Below are 17,528 nucleotides of genomic sequence, written 5' to 3' on the forward strand. Positions count from 1 at the left end.
CTCATGTAGCTGGCCAGCTAAAACCTGTCCTAGGTTGCTAATATAGCCTATATGTTTATACTGCTAGACCTGCCAATAACCTTAATACAGTTTCTATTTTTGTGTGTTAAAGACAAAAGCAGAGTTATTTACAGTGACTTCATGTTTGGATGTCATATAATAGTTATATTTTGTGTCCACAGAAGCAAAAAAGATAATATGCCTTTAAGATTCATTATATAATGTAAGATCAGCTTAATGACACAGCAGACACAACAGAAAGCATAGAGTTACACTGTTGCTGCTCGGCAGGAGACCAATCACAGCAAGCCTCACACACAGCAGGAGTTTTGATCAATCACTGCCAGCCTCATGCACAGCCTTTGTGGGAAATCCCCATAGTAGGAGCTGCTGAAATCATTATTCACCAGAGAGAGAGAGGAGCTGAACAGACACACACTCCACTAAGAGCTGTGTTTTATGGAAGCAAGAGGCCAAAATAGGTATTTAAAACAGTTATATAACTTCTTATTGTTAATATAGTGATTATAACTGTATACTGAACTGGTTATATGTATGTTTACTTACAGTTCCACCATACAAATTGCATACAAATGAACTACTGAGCCATACAATCATACAATCCAAACAAATTGCATACAAATGTGAACATAAGCAATTTATAGAGCAAACTGCAAACCAAGTAGAGCAAGTGAACTATTGGTTAACCTCAGAAATACCTCTCAGAGAGATCATAAAGTGCTTGAATAACTTAAAGTGAGAGTAAAGATACTCAAGGGAGAAATATATCCACCATTTTATGTTGAATGACAAGATTGTACAGTTGAACCACTATCTTATGCATACTGCCATTTTATGAATCTTTATGCAACACGTGTTTTGTACATGGACTATCTGCTGCGGAGGCGGCAGTGTTATATGAAGAAAAGTTGAAGTTAATAAAGAAGTTTTTTCAAGCATTTGGTGTGCTCTTTAAACCTTCTGTTTCCATAGAACAGCGCTAGAGGAATTAGACTAAACATCAGAGATATAAAAATTCTTCTACTGCCACAGCGCCTGCCACAGTGGAACTTTTCCCCTCAGAGGGCAAAGCGATAGCACTCCTCAACTTGCACAGAAAAGAGCGCATTAGAGCAGTGGAGTGCCAGCATATACTGCCGCACAGCAACTGTTCCCTGGGTGAGCAAGCAAAGATACCTCAGCGAAGCTACCATAGAGGGCATAGAACGTGTGCATCAGTCAAACTGCAGGCGACATTTAAAATGGCAGAACGGCAAAGGTAAGATAGTCAGAGAAAGAGCGCCAACCCTCCTGCGATCCCTAGAGAGAGAAAGAGATGCATGGTGGGAGGCCAAGGTCCAGAGCTAAAGTGCGCGCACCACTATCCACGAAGAAGCCACGTACTGCAGCCAGCTAGTTTCCCACCACTAGGCCCAAAGTGTGCATAGAGCATCGCAAGTCATCACAGAGCATCGCAAGTCGTCACAGAGCATCTTGCTCTTCAGAATAAGGTCAGAGCTTTCCTTATCATTGCACATAGGTTTTGGTATAAATTGACATTTGCTAAAGCAAGAAAGTATAAAAGGGAACTTGAGTGATATGGTAGAGACTGTAGAAGAATCTGAATCAGAGCTTATGGCAGCATATGTATGTCAACCTGCGGTCGTTTATGACACCTTCCCAGGATATTGTAAGGAACATGGACATGTACTGCAGTTACTAAAGATTTAGTAAAGCTCATGAGAGAACTTTCATCTGCACCTAATTATTATGAAGTTAAAGCAAGTAGAATGAATGAGCTTTTTATGAAAGACTATGCTAGATCCTTAGGTGGTACCACAATATCAAGTGTGACTTCCTTAGCTAGCAGAAGTGCCTCCTATATATCAGAGTCCTCAAATACTTCAGCTAAATGAAAGGAATTAGCTGAAAAACTTGCTGTCAAGAGAGCAGAGATTGAGATGGAGGCTGCCATCGAGGCTCAGCACCAACTGATGGCTGAAAAGGAAGCTGAAATGGATGCACAATGCGTTGAGATAGAAGCTGAAATGGAGGCACAGCACCATCAAATGGAAGCACAGCACCAACAGATTAAAAGTCTGGAAAGGCAGCAAGAAGTTAAGATCATAGAAGCCAGACTCAGAGTACATGCGGAGGATATGAGTCAGAGTAGTCATAGATTCAAATCTGTACTAAGTGAAGAAACAGACTCCTACTTTCCTTCATGCGCCAAGGAGAATGGAAGGAAATTTCCAGTTTGTAGTGAGGAATTAAGTCATTATCCTTCCATCCCTGCTCAGAAAAACAAAGAGAGGAATAGTCCAATGTTAGGAAAAAGGTGTGTGGATTTACCCTCTATCTCTACCGGAAAAGATAAAGAAAAGGACTCACCTAATTCAGAACTAAGTGAGACAATAGAACCGCATGATTCTATTCCTAGAAGCCACGGCAATGCTCAGGAGAATGTTACAACCATTGCCCCAGCAAGACCACAGAGAACATTCCTAGCTAGACTTCCCGTTCCCGGAACCTACTGTATTTTCGGGAGACGTACTGAAGTTCATAGAGTGGAAGACAAGTTTTGAGATGATCATTGAGCATCATTGCTTCAGTCCAGTTGACAAGTTATTCTACCTTCAGAGATATGCTGGTGGGGAAGCAAAGGAAGTTCTTGAAGGTAACTTCTATAGAAGAGATGAAGAAGCCTACAAGCAAGCTTGGGAAAATTTAATGCAAGATATGGTCATCCTTTCTTAGTACAAAGTGCCTTTAGAGAGATACTGAATAACTGACCTTAAATAGGTCCTAAAGAACACTTCAAACTTCAAAAGTATGGTGTTTTTTTGCAAGCATGCAGCAATGCCATCCGACATGTATGAGGACTAGAAGTACTGAACGATTATCTAGAAAACCAAAGGATGCTAACTAAGCTACCTGAAGAAGTGGCTTCTAGATGGAATTGCTATGTGACTGTTAGATCTAGGTAAGAACTTCCCAAGTTTTAAAGAGTTCTCTGAGTTCGTCAATAAGTAAACAAGGATAGCATGTAATCCAGTAACAGCATCTTACATCTTAAAATTTTTAGAAGAAAGGTCTGTGAGAGATATAAGACACGCAAGAGCAACTAGCTTTGCAACCAACACAGCAGCTAAAGGTCCAGATACCTGTGAGAGCAAGTCCAAAAATACTACTGGGATCAGTAGAGAGACAGCACCGACAAATCTTTAGACTACCTTCAAATGTATGTTCTGTGGAGAGAACCACTCCATACACAAGTGCCTACAATTGAAGGAGAAGTCCCCAGATGAAAAGAAAAGGTTTGTACTGGATAACTGACTGTGTTTCGGTTGTGTAAGAAAAGGCTATGTTACTAAGTAGTGTAAGAAAAAGGCCAGATGCAGCGTTTGCAAAGGACACCACCCTACACCACTACATGAAGAACGTCCAAAGAAAGATAAATCTGAGGGAAGGAGAAAGCAACGATACATCATGGGTTCTACCAGTGTGCCTTTCAAATCCTAAAAGGAGGAACAAGAAGGTATACGCCTATGCGCTACTGGATGCCCAGAGTAACGTCACCTTCATTGATCAAGAAATCTGCAAGAAATTAATAGTGGCTACAGAACCAGTGAAGCTCAAACTCACCACAATGAAGGGGAGAAACACATTAGTGAACATAAAAGGGTCAAAGGATTGAGAGTTAGAGGACTTCATTCAAACTTCACATTAGGTCTACCTCCAGCTTATACAAAAGATGATATACCTCTAGATCGAGATTGCATACCTACCTGTTAAACAGCCAATACATGGGAGCACCTATCTGTCATATTACATGAAATGTCCCTGGTAGCGTTAAGTTGACACCTGGATGTTCGGGTTCGATGGGTTCGGACGAACTTCACAAAAATGTTCGAGTTCGGGACCCGAACTTGACCCGAACTTGACCCCGAATCTCATTGAAGTCAATGAGGACCCGAACTTTGGAACACTAAAATGGCTCTAAAAAAGTCATGGAATGGGCTAGAGGGTTGCAAATTGCATAATAATGTGGTTAAGAGCATGGCAAGTGCTCTGCAAACAAATGTGGATAGGGAAATGACTTAAAATACCATGAAATACATAAAAAAATAAAAAATTCATCTTGATCTAGGAGGACGAGGTCCATATGGAGTAGGAGGTTGAGGAGGCGGTGGATGTGGCGGTGTAGGTGGAAGTGGCGGTGGAGGAGGAGGAAGTAGCCTACAGTGTTTTTTGGTTTTTATTTTTATTTTTAAATTAGGGTACACCCCAAAACATTGGGAAATATAAACTGTGATAACTCCCTCCAGCCGTGCTAAACAAACGTTCAGACAATACACTGGCTGCAGGGCAGACCAGCACCTTCAAGGTGTAAAGGGCAAGCTCAGGCCATGTGCCCAATTTGGAGACCCAGAAGTTGAAGGGGGCAGACCCATCAGTCAGTACGTGTAGGCGTGTGCACACATACTGCTCCACCATGTCGCACGTCCCCATGATGTCCACGATCCAATTGGATATCTGCTCTATCATCTTTCATGTTCTTTTCTGCACCTACCATGTTGATCACAGTTAGCGGTGAATCAGGGTTCCACGCCGGAGAGGGAGCATGAGAAAGGGATACCAAATTCAAGGGAAGTCAATGGCTAAAATGCGATCGAGCTTAAATGTGGGACAAGTTGTTAAAGCGGAAGGATCAAATGAAAGGAGGTGGCGCGCGTCAATTAAAGACGAATTTTAGAAATTTAAGTCCCTGTCACCTATGCAGAGCAGAGGTTTTTCATCTGCAAAACTGGGTTAATGTCATTTACTAATGGAACAGACGATTTTTAAAAATTTTGGCCCCTGTCAACTATGCAGAGCAGGGTTTTATTCACGGCAAAACTGTGTTCATGTCACCCACGAATTGAACAGACGATTTTACAAAAATTAGGTCCCTGTCACCAATGCAGAGCAAGGCAAAAATGGTAAAATGTCACCCAAGAATGTAACCGATGCTTTTTGCACCCTGCTCCCTCTTTTGCTGTGCTGGTGCCTCTGTGCGACCACCGCCTCTTCCTCCGAACTAGACAGGTCACTCGTATGACCTTGATTCCATGTGGGGTCTAGTATCTCATCATCCTCCACATCATCTTCCAGTCACTCTTTACCCCTGCCTTCCTTGTCGGTCTGCATACTGCAGAAAGTCGCAGCAGTTGGCACCTATGTTTTGTCATCATCAGAGACGTGTTGCGGTGGTCTTCTAATTTCCTCATCCTGAAGCATAAGTGTTTGGGCATCAGTGCACTCAATCTCTTCCACTTCTGGTGCAGGGCTATGTGGATGGTCCACGGAAACCCTGCCAGAAAAGTCATCAAAAAGCATAACAGACTGCTGCATGACTTGGTGCTCAGACTGCCTGCCTGATTTGCAAGGGGGTGATTTGTTAGACTGATGGCCAAGACTCTGATCTTTCAGCAGGGGATTGGGTGGGAGACAATGCGAAGGAACTGTAGGCACTGTCAGCCCCCCAATCTACTATAGTCGGTAATTGTTCTGGCCTCACATGATTTGTAATGTCCTAAATGCAGTGTAGGCCGCAAATGTACTTTCTATCGCAAAAGATGAGCATTTGTCACAACAATGTAACAGACGAATTAGTGAAATGTATTTCCTTGTCCACTAGGTAGAACAGGGGTATATCACAGCCAAAAATTGGTAAATGTCACCCAACTATGTAACAGACAAATTTGTGAAATGTATTTTCTTGTCCACTAGATAGAGCAGTGGTATATCACAGCCTAAAATTTGGGATATTTAACCCAACAATGTATCAGACAAATTAGTGAAATGACTTAAATAAAATAAAATGCGTGAAAATGTAAAAAAAATTATCTTGATCTATGAAGTGGAGGTCCATATGGAGTAGGAGGTTCAGGAGGCGGTGGACGTAGCAGTGTAGGTGGAAGCGGCGGTGAAGGAGGAAGAGGTAGCCAATAGGGATGAGCGAACCCGAACTGTATAGTTCGGGTTCGTACCGAATTTTGGGGTATCCGTGACACGGACCCGAACCCGGACATTTTCGTAAAAGTCCGGGTTCGGGTTCGGTGTTCGTCGCTTTCTTGGCGCTTTTTGAAAGGCTGCAAAGCAGCCAATAAACAAGCGTCATACTACTTGCCCCAAGAGGCCATCACAGCCATGCCTACTATTGGCATGGCTGTGATTGGCCAGAGCACCATGTGACCCAGCCTCTATTTAAGCTGGAGTCACATAGCACCGCCCGTCACTCTGCTCTGATCAGCATAGGAAGAGGTTGCGGCTGCGACAGTAGGGCGAGATTAGGCAGATTAACTCCTCCAAAGGACTTGATTAATTGATCGATCTGCAGCTGTGGATCATTGAGCTGCTGATACTCAATTGCTCAGTGTTTTTAGGCTGCCCAGACCGTTTGTCAGTCACTTTTTTCTGGGGTGATCGGCGGCCATTTTGTGTCTTGTGGTGCGACAGCACAAGCTGCGACCAAGTGCATTTAACCCTCAATGGTGTGGTTGTTTTTTGGCTAAAGCCTACATCAGGGTGAAGCTGTCACACCAAGTGCATTTAACCAGCAATAGTCTGTTTATTTTTTGGCCATATACTACATCAGGGGCAAGCTGCGCTTGTCACCAAGTGCATTTAACCCTCAATGGTGTGGTTGTTTTTTAGCTAAAGCCTACATCAGGGTGAAGCTGTCACACCAAGTGCATTTAACCAGCAATAGTCTGTTTATTTTTTGGCCATATACTACATCAGGGGCAAGCTGCGCCTGTCACCAAGTGCATTTAACCCTCAATGGTGTGGTTGTTTTTTGGCTAAATCCTACATCAGGGTGAAGCTGTCACACCAAGTGAATTTAACCAGCAATAGTCTGTTTATTTTTTGGCCATATACTACATCAGGGGCAAGCTGCACCTGTCACCAAGTGCATTTAACCCTCAGTAGTGTGGTTGGTCAAGCTGTCACACCAAGTGCATTTAACCAGCAATAGCCTGTTTATTTTTTGGCCATATACTACATCAGGGGCAAGCTGCGCCTGTCACCAAGTGCATTTAACCCTCAGTAGTGTGGTTGGTCAAGCTGTCACAGCAAGTGCATTTAACCATCAATAGTGTGGTTATTTTTTGGCCATATCCCAGTATAATTCTGTCAGTAAACGTATACCTGTCAGCCAGCGCCTAAATACTAGGCCTCAAGTTTATATCCAGCTAAATCTGTCATTACTGGTGTGGCTGGTCAAGTTATTTAGTGTCCGTCAAAGCACATTTTTTGTTCTGGGTTGATATACAATTCCCAATTTAGCAATTTCATAATTTAGTGGTTTCTGCTGTATCAGAGCTATTTGAAATCTATCCCTAAAAGGGTATATCATATTAAAGGTGCACATAGGGTCATTCAGAATAACTTCACACACCCGCTACTGTGCATTTCCAAGTCTAATTCTGTCAGTAAACCTATACCTGTCACCCAGCGCCTAAATACTAGGCCTCAAATTTATATCCAGCTAAATCTGTCGTTACTGCTGTAGCTGGGCAAGTTATTTAGTGTCCGTCAAAGCACAGTTTTTGTTCTGGGTTGAAATACAATTCCCAATTTAGCAATTTCATAATTTAGTGGTTTCTGCTGTATCAGAGCTATTTGAAATCTATCCCTAAAAGGGTATATCATATTCAAGGTGCACATAGGGTCATTCAGAATAACTTCACACACCCGCTACTGTGCATTTCCAAGTCTAATTCTGTCGGTAAACCTATACCTGTCACCCAGCGCCTAAATACTAGGCCTCAAATTTATATCCTGCTAAATCTGTCGTTACTGCTGTACTGTTGTGGCTGGGCAAGTTATTTAGTGTCCGTCCAAGCACAGTTTTTGTTCTGGGTTAAAATACAATTCCCAATTTAGCAATTTCCTAATTTAGTGGTTTCTGCTGTATCAGAGCTATTTGAAATCTATCCCTAAAAGGGTATATAATATTCAAGGTGCACAGAGGGTCATTCTGAATAACTTCACACACACGCTACAGTGCATTTCCAAGTCTAATTCTGTCAGTAAACCTATACCTGTCACCCAGCGCCTAAATACTAGGCCTCAAATTTATATCCTGCTAAATCTGTCATTACTGCTGTACTGTTGTGGCTGGGCAAGTTATTTAGTGTCCGTCAAAGCACAGTTTTTGTTCTGGGTTGAAATACAATTCCCAATTTAGCAATTTCCTAATTTAGTGGTTTCTGCTGTATCAGGCCTACTTTAAATACATCCCTAAAAGGGTATATCAGAATCAAGGTGCTGATAGGGTCATTCTGAATAACTTCACACACACGCTACTGTGCATATCCCAGTCTAATTCTGTCAGTAAACCTATACCTGTCACCCAGCACCTAAATACTAGGCCTCAAATTTATATCCAGCTAAATCTGTCGTTACTGCTGTACTGTTGTGGCTGGGCAAGTTATTTAGTGTCCGTCAAAGCACAGTTTTTGTTCTGGGTTGAAATACAATTCCCAATTTAGCAATTTCCTAATTTAGTGGTTTCTGCCGTATCAGGCCTACTTTAAATACATCCATAAAAGGGTATATCAGAATCAAGGTGCTGATAGGGTCATTCTGAATAACTTCACACACACACGCTACTGTGCATATCCCAGTCTAATTCTGTCAGTAAACCTATACCTGTCACCCAGCGCCTAAATACTAGGCCTCAAATTTATATCCCGCTAAATCTGTCGTTACTGCTGTACTGTTGTGGCTGGGCAAGTTATTTAGTGTCCGTCAAAGCACATTTTTTGTTCTGGGTTGAAATACAATTCCCAATTTAGCAATTTCCTCATTTAGTGGTTTCTGCTGTATCAGAGCTATTTGAAATCTATCCCTAAAAGGGTATATAATATTCAAGGTGCACATAGGGTCATTCTGAATAACTTCACACACACGCTACTGTGCATTTCCAAGTCTAATTCTGTCAGTAAACCTAAACCTGTCACCCAGCGCCTAAATAATAGGCCACAAATTTATAGTCAGCTAAATCTGTGGTTACTGCTGTGCCTGTATTAGTGTAATACGGTACCTAAATAGATAGCCAGATAGTGTTAGTTGTCTTTAAAAAAAGGCCTGAATTTGAATTCAATACATTGGGTCAAATAATATTTTTGTTGTTGTGGTGAACGATAACAATGAGGAAAACATCTAGTAAAGGACACGGACGCGGACATGGTCGTGGTGGTGTTAGTGGACCCTCTGGTGCTGGGAGAGGACGTGGCCGTTCTGCCACAGCCACACGTCCTAGTGTACCAACTACCTCAGGTCCCAGTAGCCGCCATAATTTACAGCGATATTTGGTGGGGCCCAATGCCGTTCTAAGGATGGTAAGGCCTGAGCAGGTACAGGCATTAGTCAATTGTGTGGCCGACAGTGGATCCAGCACGTTCACATTATCTCCCACCCAGTCTTCTGCAGAAAGCGCACAGATGGCGTCTGAAAACCAAGCCCATCAGTCTGTCACATCACCCCCATGCATACCAGGGAAACTGTCTGAGCCTCAAGTTATGCAGCAGTCTCTTATGCTGTTTGAAGACTCCGCTGGCAGGGTTTCCCAAGGGCATCCACCCAGCCCTTCCCCAGCGGTGGAAGACATAGAATGCACTGACGCACAACCACTTATGTTTCCTGATTATGAGAACATGGGAATACCACCTCAGCATGTCTCTGATGATGACGAAACACAGGTGCCAACTGCTGCGTCTTTCTGCAGTGTGCAGACTGAACAGGAGGTCAGGGATCAAGACTGGGTGGAAGACGATGCAGGGGACGATGAGGTCCTAGGCCCCACATGGAATGAAGGTCATGCCACTGACTTTCACAGTTCGGAGGAAGAGGCAGTGGTGAGACCGAGCCAACAGCGTAGCAAAAGAGGGAGCAGTGGGCAAAAGCAGAACACCCGCCGCCAAGAGACTCCGCCTGCTACTGACCGCCGCCATCTGGGACCGAGCACCCCAAAGGCAGCTTCAAGGAGTTCCCTGGCATGGCACTTCTTCAAACAATGTGCTGACGACAAGACCCGAGTGGTTTGCACGCTGTGCCATCAGAGCCTGAAGCGAGGCATTAACGTTCTGAACCTTAGCACAACCTGCATGACCAGGCACCTGCATGCAAAGCATGAACTGCAGTGGAGTAAACACCTTAAAAACAAGGAAGTCACTCAGGCTCCCCCTGCTACCTCTTCTGCTGCTGCCGCCTCGGCCTCTTCCTCTGCTGCCGCCGCCTCGGCCTCTTCCTCCGCCTCTGGAGGAACGTTGGCACCTGCCGCCCAGCAAACAGGGGATGTACCACCAACACCACCACCAACTCCGTCACCAAGCATCTCAACCATGTCACACGGCAGTGTTCAGCTCTCCATCTCACAAACATTTGAGAGAAAGCGTAAATTCCCACCTAGCCACCCTTGATCCCTGGCCCTGAATGCCAGCATTTCTAAATTAATGGCCTATGAAATGCTGTCATTTAGGCTGGTGGACACAGAAAGCTTCAAACAGCTCATGTCGCTTGCTGTCCCACAGTATGTTGTTCCTAGCCGGCACTACTTCTCCAAGAGAGCCGTGCCTTCCCTGCACAACCAAGTATCCGATAAAATCAAGTGTGCACTGCGCAACGCCATCTGTAGCAAGGTCCACCTAACCACAGATACGTGGACCAGTAAGCACGGCCAGGGACGCTATATCTCCCTAACTGCACACTGGGTAAATGTAGTTGCAGCTGGGCCCCAGGCAAAGAGCTGTTTGGCGCACGTCCTTCCGCCGCCAAGGATCGCAGGGCAACATTCTTTGCCTCCTGTTGCTACCTCCTCCTTCTCGGCTTCCTCCTCCTCTTCTTCCACCTGCTCATCCAGTCAGCCACACACCTTCACCACCAACTTCAGCACAGCCCGGGGTAAACGTCAGCAGGCCATTCTGAAACTCATATGTTTGGGGGACAGTCCCCACACCGCACAGGAGTTGTGGCGGGGTATAGAACAACAGACCGACTAGTGGTTGCTGCCGGTGAGCCTCAAGCCCGGCCTGGTGGTGTGTGATAATGGGCGAAATCTCGTTGCAGCTCTGGGACTAGCCGGTTTGACGCACATCCCTTGCTTGGCGCATGTGCTGAATTTGGTGGTGCAGAAGTTCATTCACAACTACCCCGACATGTCAGAGCTGCTGCACGCGCTTCCGGCGTTCACATCCTGCCGCTGCTCGCCTGTCTGCGCTACAGCGTAACTTCGGCCTTCCCGCTCACCGCCTCATATGCGACGTGCCCACCAGGTCGAACTCCACCTTGCACATGCTGGACAGACTGTGCGAGCAGCAGCAGGCCATAGTGGAGTTTCAGCTGCAGCACGCACGGGTCAGTCGCACCACTTCACCACCAATGACTGGGCCTCCATGCGAGACCTGTGTGCCCTGTTGCGCTGTTTCGAGTACTCCACCAACATGGCCAGTGGCGATGACACCGTTATCAGCGTTACAATACCACTTCTATGTCTCCTTGAGAAAACACTTAGGGCGATGATGGAAGAGGAGGTGACCCAGGAGGAGGAGGAGGAGGAGGAGGAGGAGGAGGAAGAGGGGTCATTTTTAGTACTTTCAGGCCAGTCTCTTCGAAGTGACTCAGAGGGAGGCTTATTTCAACAGCAGAGGCCAGGTACAAATGTGGCCAGCCAGGGCCCACTACTGGAGGACGAGGAGGACGAGGATGAGGAGGAGATGGAGGAGGATGAGGATGAAGCATGGTCACAGCGGGGTGGCACCCAACGCAGCTCGGGCCCATCATTGGTGCGTGGCTGGGGGGAAAGGCAGGACGATGACGATACGCCTCCCACAGAGGACAGCTTGTCCTTACCCCTGGGCAGCCTGGCACACATGAGCGACTACATGCTGCAGTGCCTGCGCAACGACAGCAGAGTTGTCCAAGGTACAAAGACAATGTGCCCACCTTACTTCCTGCACTGGAGCGTGATAAGAAGATGCGCGAGTAGGGATGAGCGAACTCGAACTGTATAGTTTGGGTTCGTACCGAATTTTGGGGTGTCCGTGACACGGACCCGAACCCGGACATTTTCGTAAAAGTCCGGGTTCGGGTTCAGTGTTCGTCACTTTCTTGGCGCTTTTGTGACGCTTTCTTGGCGCTTTTTGAAAGGCTGCAAAGCAGCCAATCAACAAGCGTCATACTACTTGCCCCAAGAGGCCGTCACATCCATGCCTACTATTGGCATGGCTGTGATTGGCCAGAGCACCATGTGACCCAGCCTCTATTTAAGCTGGAGTCACATAGCGCCACCCGTCACTCTGCTCTGATTAGCGTAGAGAGAGGTTGCGGCTGCGACAGTAGGGCGAGATTAGGCAGATTAACTCCTCCAAAGGACTTGATTAATCGATCGATCTGCAGCTGTGCATCATTGAGCTGCTGAAATTCAATTGCTCACTGTTTTTAGGCTGCCCAGACCGTTTGTCAGTCACTTTTTTCTGGGGTGATCGGCGGCCATTTTGTGTCTTGTGCGGTGCTGCGACCAAGTGCATCCAAGCTGCGACCAAGTGCATTTAACCCTCAATGGTGTGGTTGTTTTTTGGCTAAAGCCTACATCAGGGTGAAGCTGTCACACCAAGTGCATTTAACCAGCAATAGTCTGTTTATTTTTTGGCCATATACTACATCAGGGGCAAGCTGCGCCTGTCACAAAGTGCATTTAACCCTCAATGGTGTGCTTGTTTTTTGGCTAAAGCCTACATCAGGTTGAAGCTGTCACACCAAGTGCATTTAACCAGCAATAGTCTGTTAATTTTTTGGCCATATACTAAATCAGGGGCAAGCTGCGCCCGTCACCAAGTGCATTTAACCAGCAATAGTCTGTTCATTTTTTGGCCATATACTACATCAGGGGCAAGCTGCGCCCGTCACCAAGTGCATTTAACCCTCAGTAGTGTGGTTGGTCAAGCTGTCACACCAAGTGCATTTAACCAGCAATAGTCTGTTCATTTTTTGGCCATATACTACATCAGGGGCAAGCTGCGCCCATCACCAAGTGCATTTAACACTCAGTAGTGTGGTTGGTCAAGCTGTCACACCAAGTGCATTTAACCAGCAATAGTCTGTTCATTTTTTGGCCATATACTACATCAGGGGCAAGCTGCGCCTGTCACCAAGTGCATTTAACCCTCAATGGTGTGGTTGTTTTTTGGCTAAAGCCTACATCAGGGTAAAGCTGTCACACCAAGTGCATTTAACCAGCAATAGTCTGTTCATTTTTTGGCCATATACTAAATCAGGGGCAAGCTGCGCCCGTCACCAAGTGCATTTAACCAGCAATAGTCTGTTCATTTTTTGGCCATATACTACATCAGGGGCAAGCTGCGCCTGTCACCAAGTGCATTTAACCCTCAGTGGTGTGGTTGGTCAAGCTGTCACACCAAGTGCATTTAACCAGCAATAGTCTGTTCATTTTTTGGCCATATACTACATCAGGGGCAAGCTGCGCCCGTCACCAAGTGCATTTAACCCTCAGTAGTGTGGTTGGTCAAGCTGTCACACCAAGTGCATTTAACCAGCAATAGTCTGTTCATTTTTTGGCCATATACTACATCAGGGGCAAGCTGCGCCTGTCACCAAGTGCATTTAAGCCTCAATGGTGTGGTTGTTTTTTGGCTAAAGCCTACATCAGGGTGAAGCTGTCACACCAAGTGCATTTAACCAGCAATAGTCTGTTCATTTTTTGGCCATATACTACATCAGGGGCAAGCTGCGCCCGTCACCAAGTGCATTTAACCCTCAGTAGTGTGGTTGGTCAAGCTGTCACACCAAGTGCATTTAACCAGCAATAGTGTGGTTATTTTTTGGCCATATCCCAGTCTAATTCTGTCACTAAATTCATACCGGTCACCCACCGCCTAAATACTAGGCCTCAAATTTATATCCCGCTAAATCTGTCGTTACCGCTGTACTGTTGTGGCTGGGCAAGTTATTTAGTGTCCGTCAAAACACATTTTTTGTTCAGGGTTGAAATACAATTCCCAATTTAGCAATTTCATAATTTAGTGGTTTCTGCTATATCAGAGCTATTTGAAATCTATCCCTAAAAGGGTATATAATATTCAAGGTGCACATAGGGTCATTCAGAATAACTTCACACACACGCTACTGTGCTTTTCAAAGTCTAATTCTGTTAGTAAATCCATACCGGTCACCCAGCGCCTAAATACTAGGCCTCAAATTTATATCCCGCTAAATCTGTCGTTACCGCTGTACTGTTGTGGCTGGGCAAGTTATTTAGTGTCCGTTAAAGCACATTTTTTGTTCAGGGTTGAAATACAATTCCCAATTTAGCAATTTCATAATTTAGTGGTTTCTGCTATATCAGAGCTATTTGAAATCTATCCCTAAAAGGGTATATAATATTCAAGGTGCACATAGGGTCATTCAGAATAACTTTACACACACGCTACTGTGCATTTCCAGGTCTAATTCTGTCACTAAATCCATACCGGTCACCCAGCGCCTAAATACTAGGCCTCAAATTTATATCCCGCTAAATCTGTCGTTACCGCTGTACTGTTGTGGATGGGCAAGTTATTTAGTGTCCGTCAAAGCACATTTTTTGTTCTGGGTTGAAATACAATTCCCAATTTAGCAATTTCATAATTTAGTGGTTTCTGCTATATCAGAGCTATTTGAAATCTATCCCTAAAAGGGTATATAATATTCAAGGTGGACATAGGGTCATTCAGAATAACTTCACACACACGCTACTGTGCATTTCCAAGTCTAATTCTGTCACTAAATCCATACCGGTCACCCAGCGCCTAAATACTAGGCCTCAAATTTATATCCCGCTAAATCTGTCGTTACTGCTGTACTGTTGTGGATGGGCAAGTTATTTAGTGTCCGTCAAAGCACATTTTTTGTTCTGGGTTGAAATACAATTCCCAATTTAGCAATTTCATCATTTAGTGGTTTCTGCTATATCAGAGCTATTTGAAATCTATCCCTAAAAGGGTATATAATATTCAAGGTGCACATAGGGTCATTCAGAATAACTTCACACAGACGCTACTGTGCATTTCCAAGTCTAATTCTGTCACTAAATCCATACCGGTCACCCAGCGCCTAAATACTAGGCCTCAAATTTATATCCCGCTGAATTTGAATACAATACATTGGGCCAAATAATATTTTTGTTGTTGTGGTGAACCATAACAATGAGGAAAACATCTAGTAAGGGACGCGGACGTGGACATGGTCGTGGTGGTGTTAGTGGACCCTCTGGTGCTGGGAGAGGACGTGGCCGTTCTGCCACATCCACACGTCCTAGTGTACCAACTACCTCAGGTCCCAGTAGCCGCCATAATTTACAGCGATATTTGGTGGGGCCCAATGCCGTTCTAAGGATGGTAAGGCCTGAGCAGGTACAGGCATTAGTCAATTGGGTGGCCGACAGTGGATCCAGCACGTTCACATTATCTCCCACCCAGTCTTCTGCAGAAAGCGCACAGATGGCGCCTGAAAACCAACCCCATCAGTCTGTCACATCACCCCCATGCATACCAGGGAAACTGTCTCAGCCTCAAGTTATGCAGCAGTCTCTTATGCTGTTTGAAGACTCCGCTGGCATGGTTTCCCAAAGGCATCCACCTAGCCCTTCCCCAGCGGTAAAAGACATAGAATGCACTGACGCACAACCACTTATGTTTCCTGATGATGAGGACATGGGAATACCACCTCAGCATGTCTCTGATGATGACGAAACACAGGTGCCAACTGCTGCGTCTTTCTGCAGTGTGCAGACTGAACAGGAGGTCAGGGATCAAGACTGGGTGGAAGACGATGCAGGGGACGATGAGGTCCTAGACCCCACATGGAATGAAGGTCGTGCCATTGACTTTCACAGTTCGGAGGAAGAGGCAGTGGTGAGACCGAGCCAACAGCGTAGCAAAAGAGGGAGCAGTGGGCAAAAGCAGAACACCCGCCGCCAAGAGACTCCGCCTGCTACTGACCGCCGCCATCTGGGACCGAGCACCCCAAAGGCAGCTTCAAGGAGTTCCCTGGCATGGCACTTCTTCAAACAATGTGCTGACGACAAGACCCGAGTGGTTTGCACGCTGTGCCATCAGAGCCTGAAGCGAGGCATTAACGTTCTGAACCTGAGCACAACCTGCATGACCAGGCACCTGCATGCAAAGCATGAACTGCAGTGGAGTAAACACCTTAAAACCAAGGAAGTCACTCAGGCTCCCACTGCTACCTCTTCTGCTGCTGCCGCCTCGGCCTCTTCCTCTGCCTCTGGAGGAACGTTGGCACCTGCCGCCCAGCAAACAGGGGATGTACCACCAACACCACCACCACCTCCGTCACCAAGCGTCTCAACCATGTCACACGGCAGAGTTCAGCTCTCCATCTCACAAACATTTGAGATAAAGCGTAAATTCCCACCTAGCCACCCTCGATCCCTGGCCCTGAATGCCAGCATTTCTAAACTACTGGCCTATGAAATGCTGTCATTTAGGCTGGTGGACACAGACAGCTTCAAACAGCTCATGTCGCTTGCTGTCCCACAGTATGTTGTTCCCAGCCGCCACTACTTCTCCAAGAGAGCCGTGCCTTCCCTGCACAACCAAGTATCCGATAAAATCAAGTGTGCACTGCGCAACGCCATCTGTAGCAAGGTCCACCTAACCACAGATACGTGGACCAGTAAGCACAGGCCAGGGACGCTATATCTCACTAACTGCACACTGGGTAAATGTAGTGGCAGCTGGGCCCCAGGCGGAGAGCTGTTTAGCGCACGTCCTTCCGCCGCCAAGGATCGCAGGGCAACATTCTTTGCCTCCTGTTGCCACCTCCTCCTTCTCGGCTTCCTCCTCCTCTTCTTCCACCTGCTCATCCAGTCAGCCACACACCTTCACCACCAACTTCAGCACAGCCCGGGGTAAACGTCAGCAGGCCATTCTGAAACTCATATGTTTGGGGGACAGGCCCCACACCGCACAGGAGTTGTGGCGGGGTATAGAACAACAGACCGACGAGTGGTTGCTGCCAGGTGAGCCTCAAGCCCGGCCTGGTGGTGTGTGATAATGGGCGAAATCTCGTTGCAGCTCTGGGACTAGCCAATTTGACGCACATCCCTTGCTTGGCGCATGTGCTGAATTTGGTGGTGCAGAAGTTCATTCACAACTACCCCGACATGTCAGAGCTGCTGCATAAAGTGCGGGCCGTCTGTTCGCGCTTCCGGCGTTCACATCCTGCTGCTGCTTCGCCTGTCTGCGCTACAGCGTAACTTCGGCCTTCCCGCTCACCGCCTCATATGCGACGTGCCCACCAGGTGGAACTCCACCTTGCACATGCTGGACAGACTGTGCGAGCAGCAGCAGGCCATAGTGGAGTTTCAGCTGCAGCACGCACGGGTCAGTCGCACTACAGAACAGCACCACTTCACCACCAATGACTGGGCCTCCATGCGAGACCTGTGTGCCCTGTTG

The sequence above is a fragment of the Bufo gargarizans genome, chromosome 7 (assembly GCF_014858855.1).
Source record: "Bufo gargarizans isolate SCDJY-AF-19 chromosome 7, ASM1485885v1, whole genome shotgun sequence".
Classification (NCBI taxonomy): domain Eukaryota; kingdom Metazoa; phylum Chordata; class Amphibia; order Anura; family Bufonidae; genus Bufo; species Bufo gargarizans.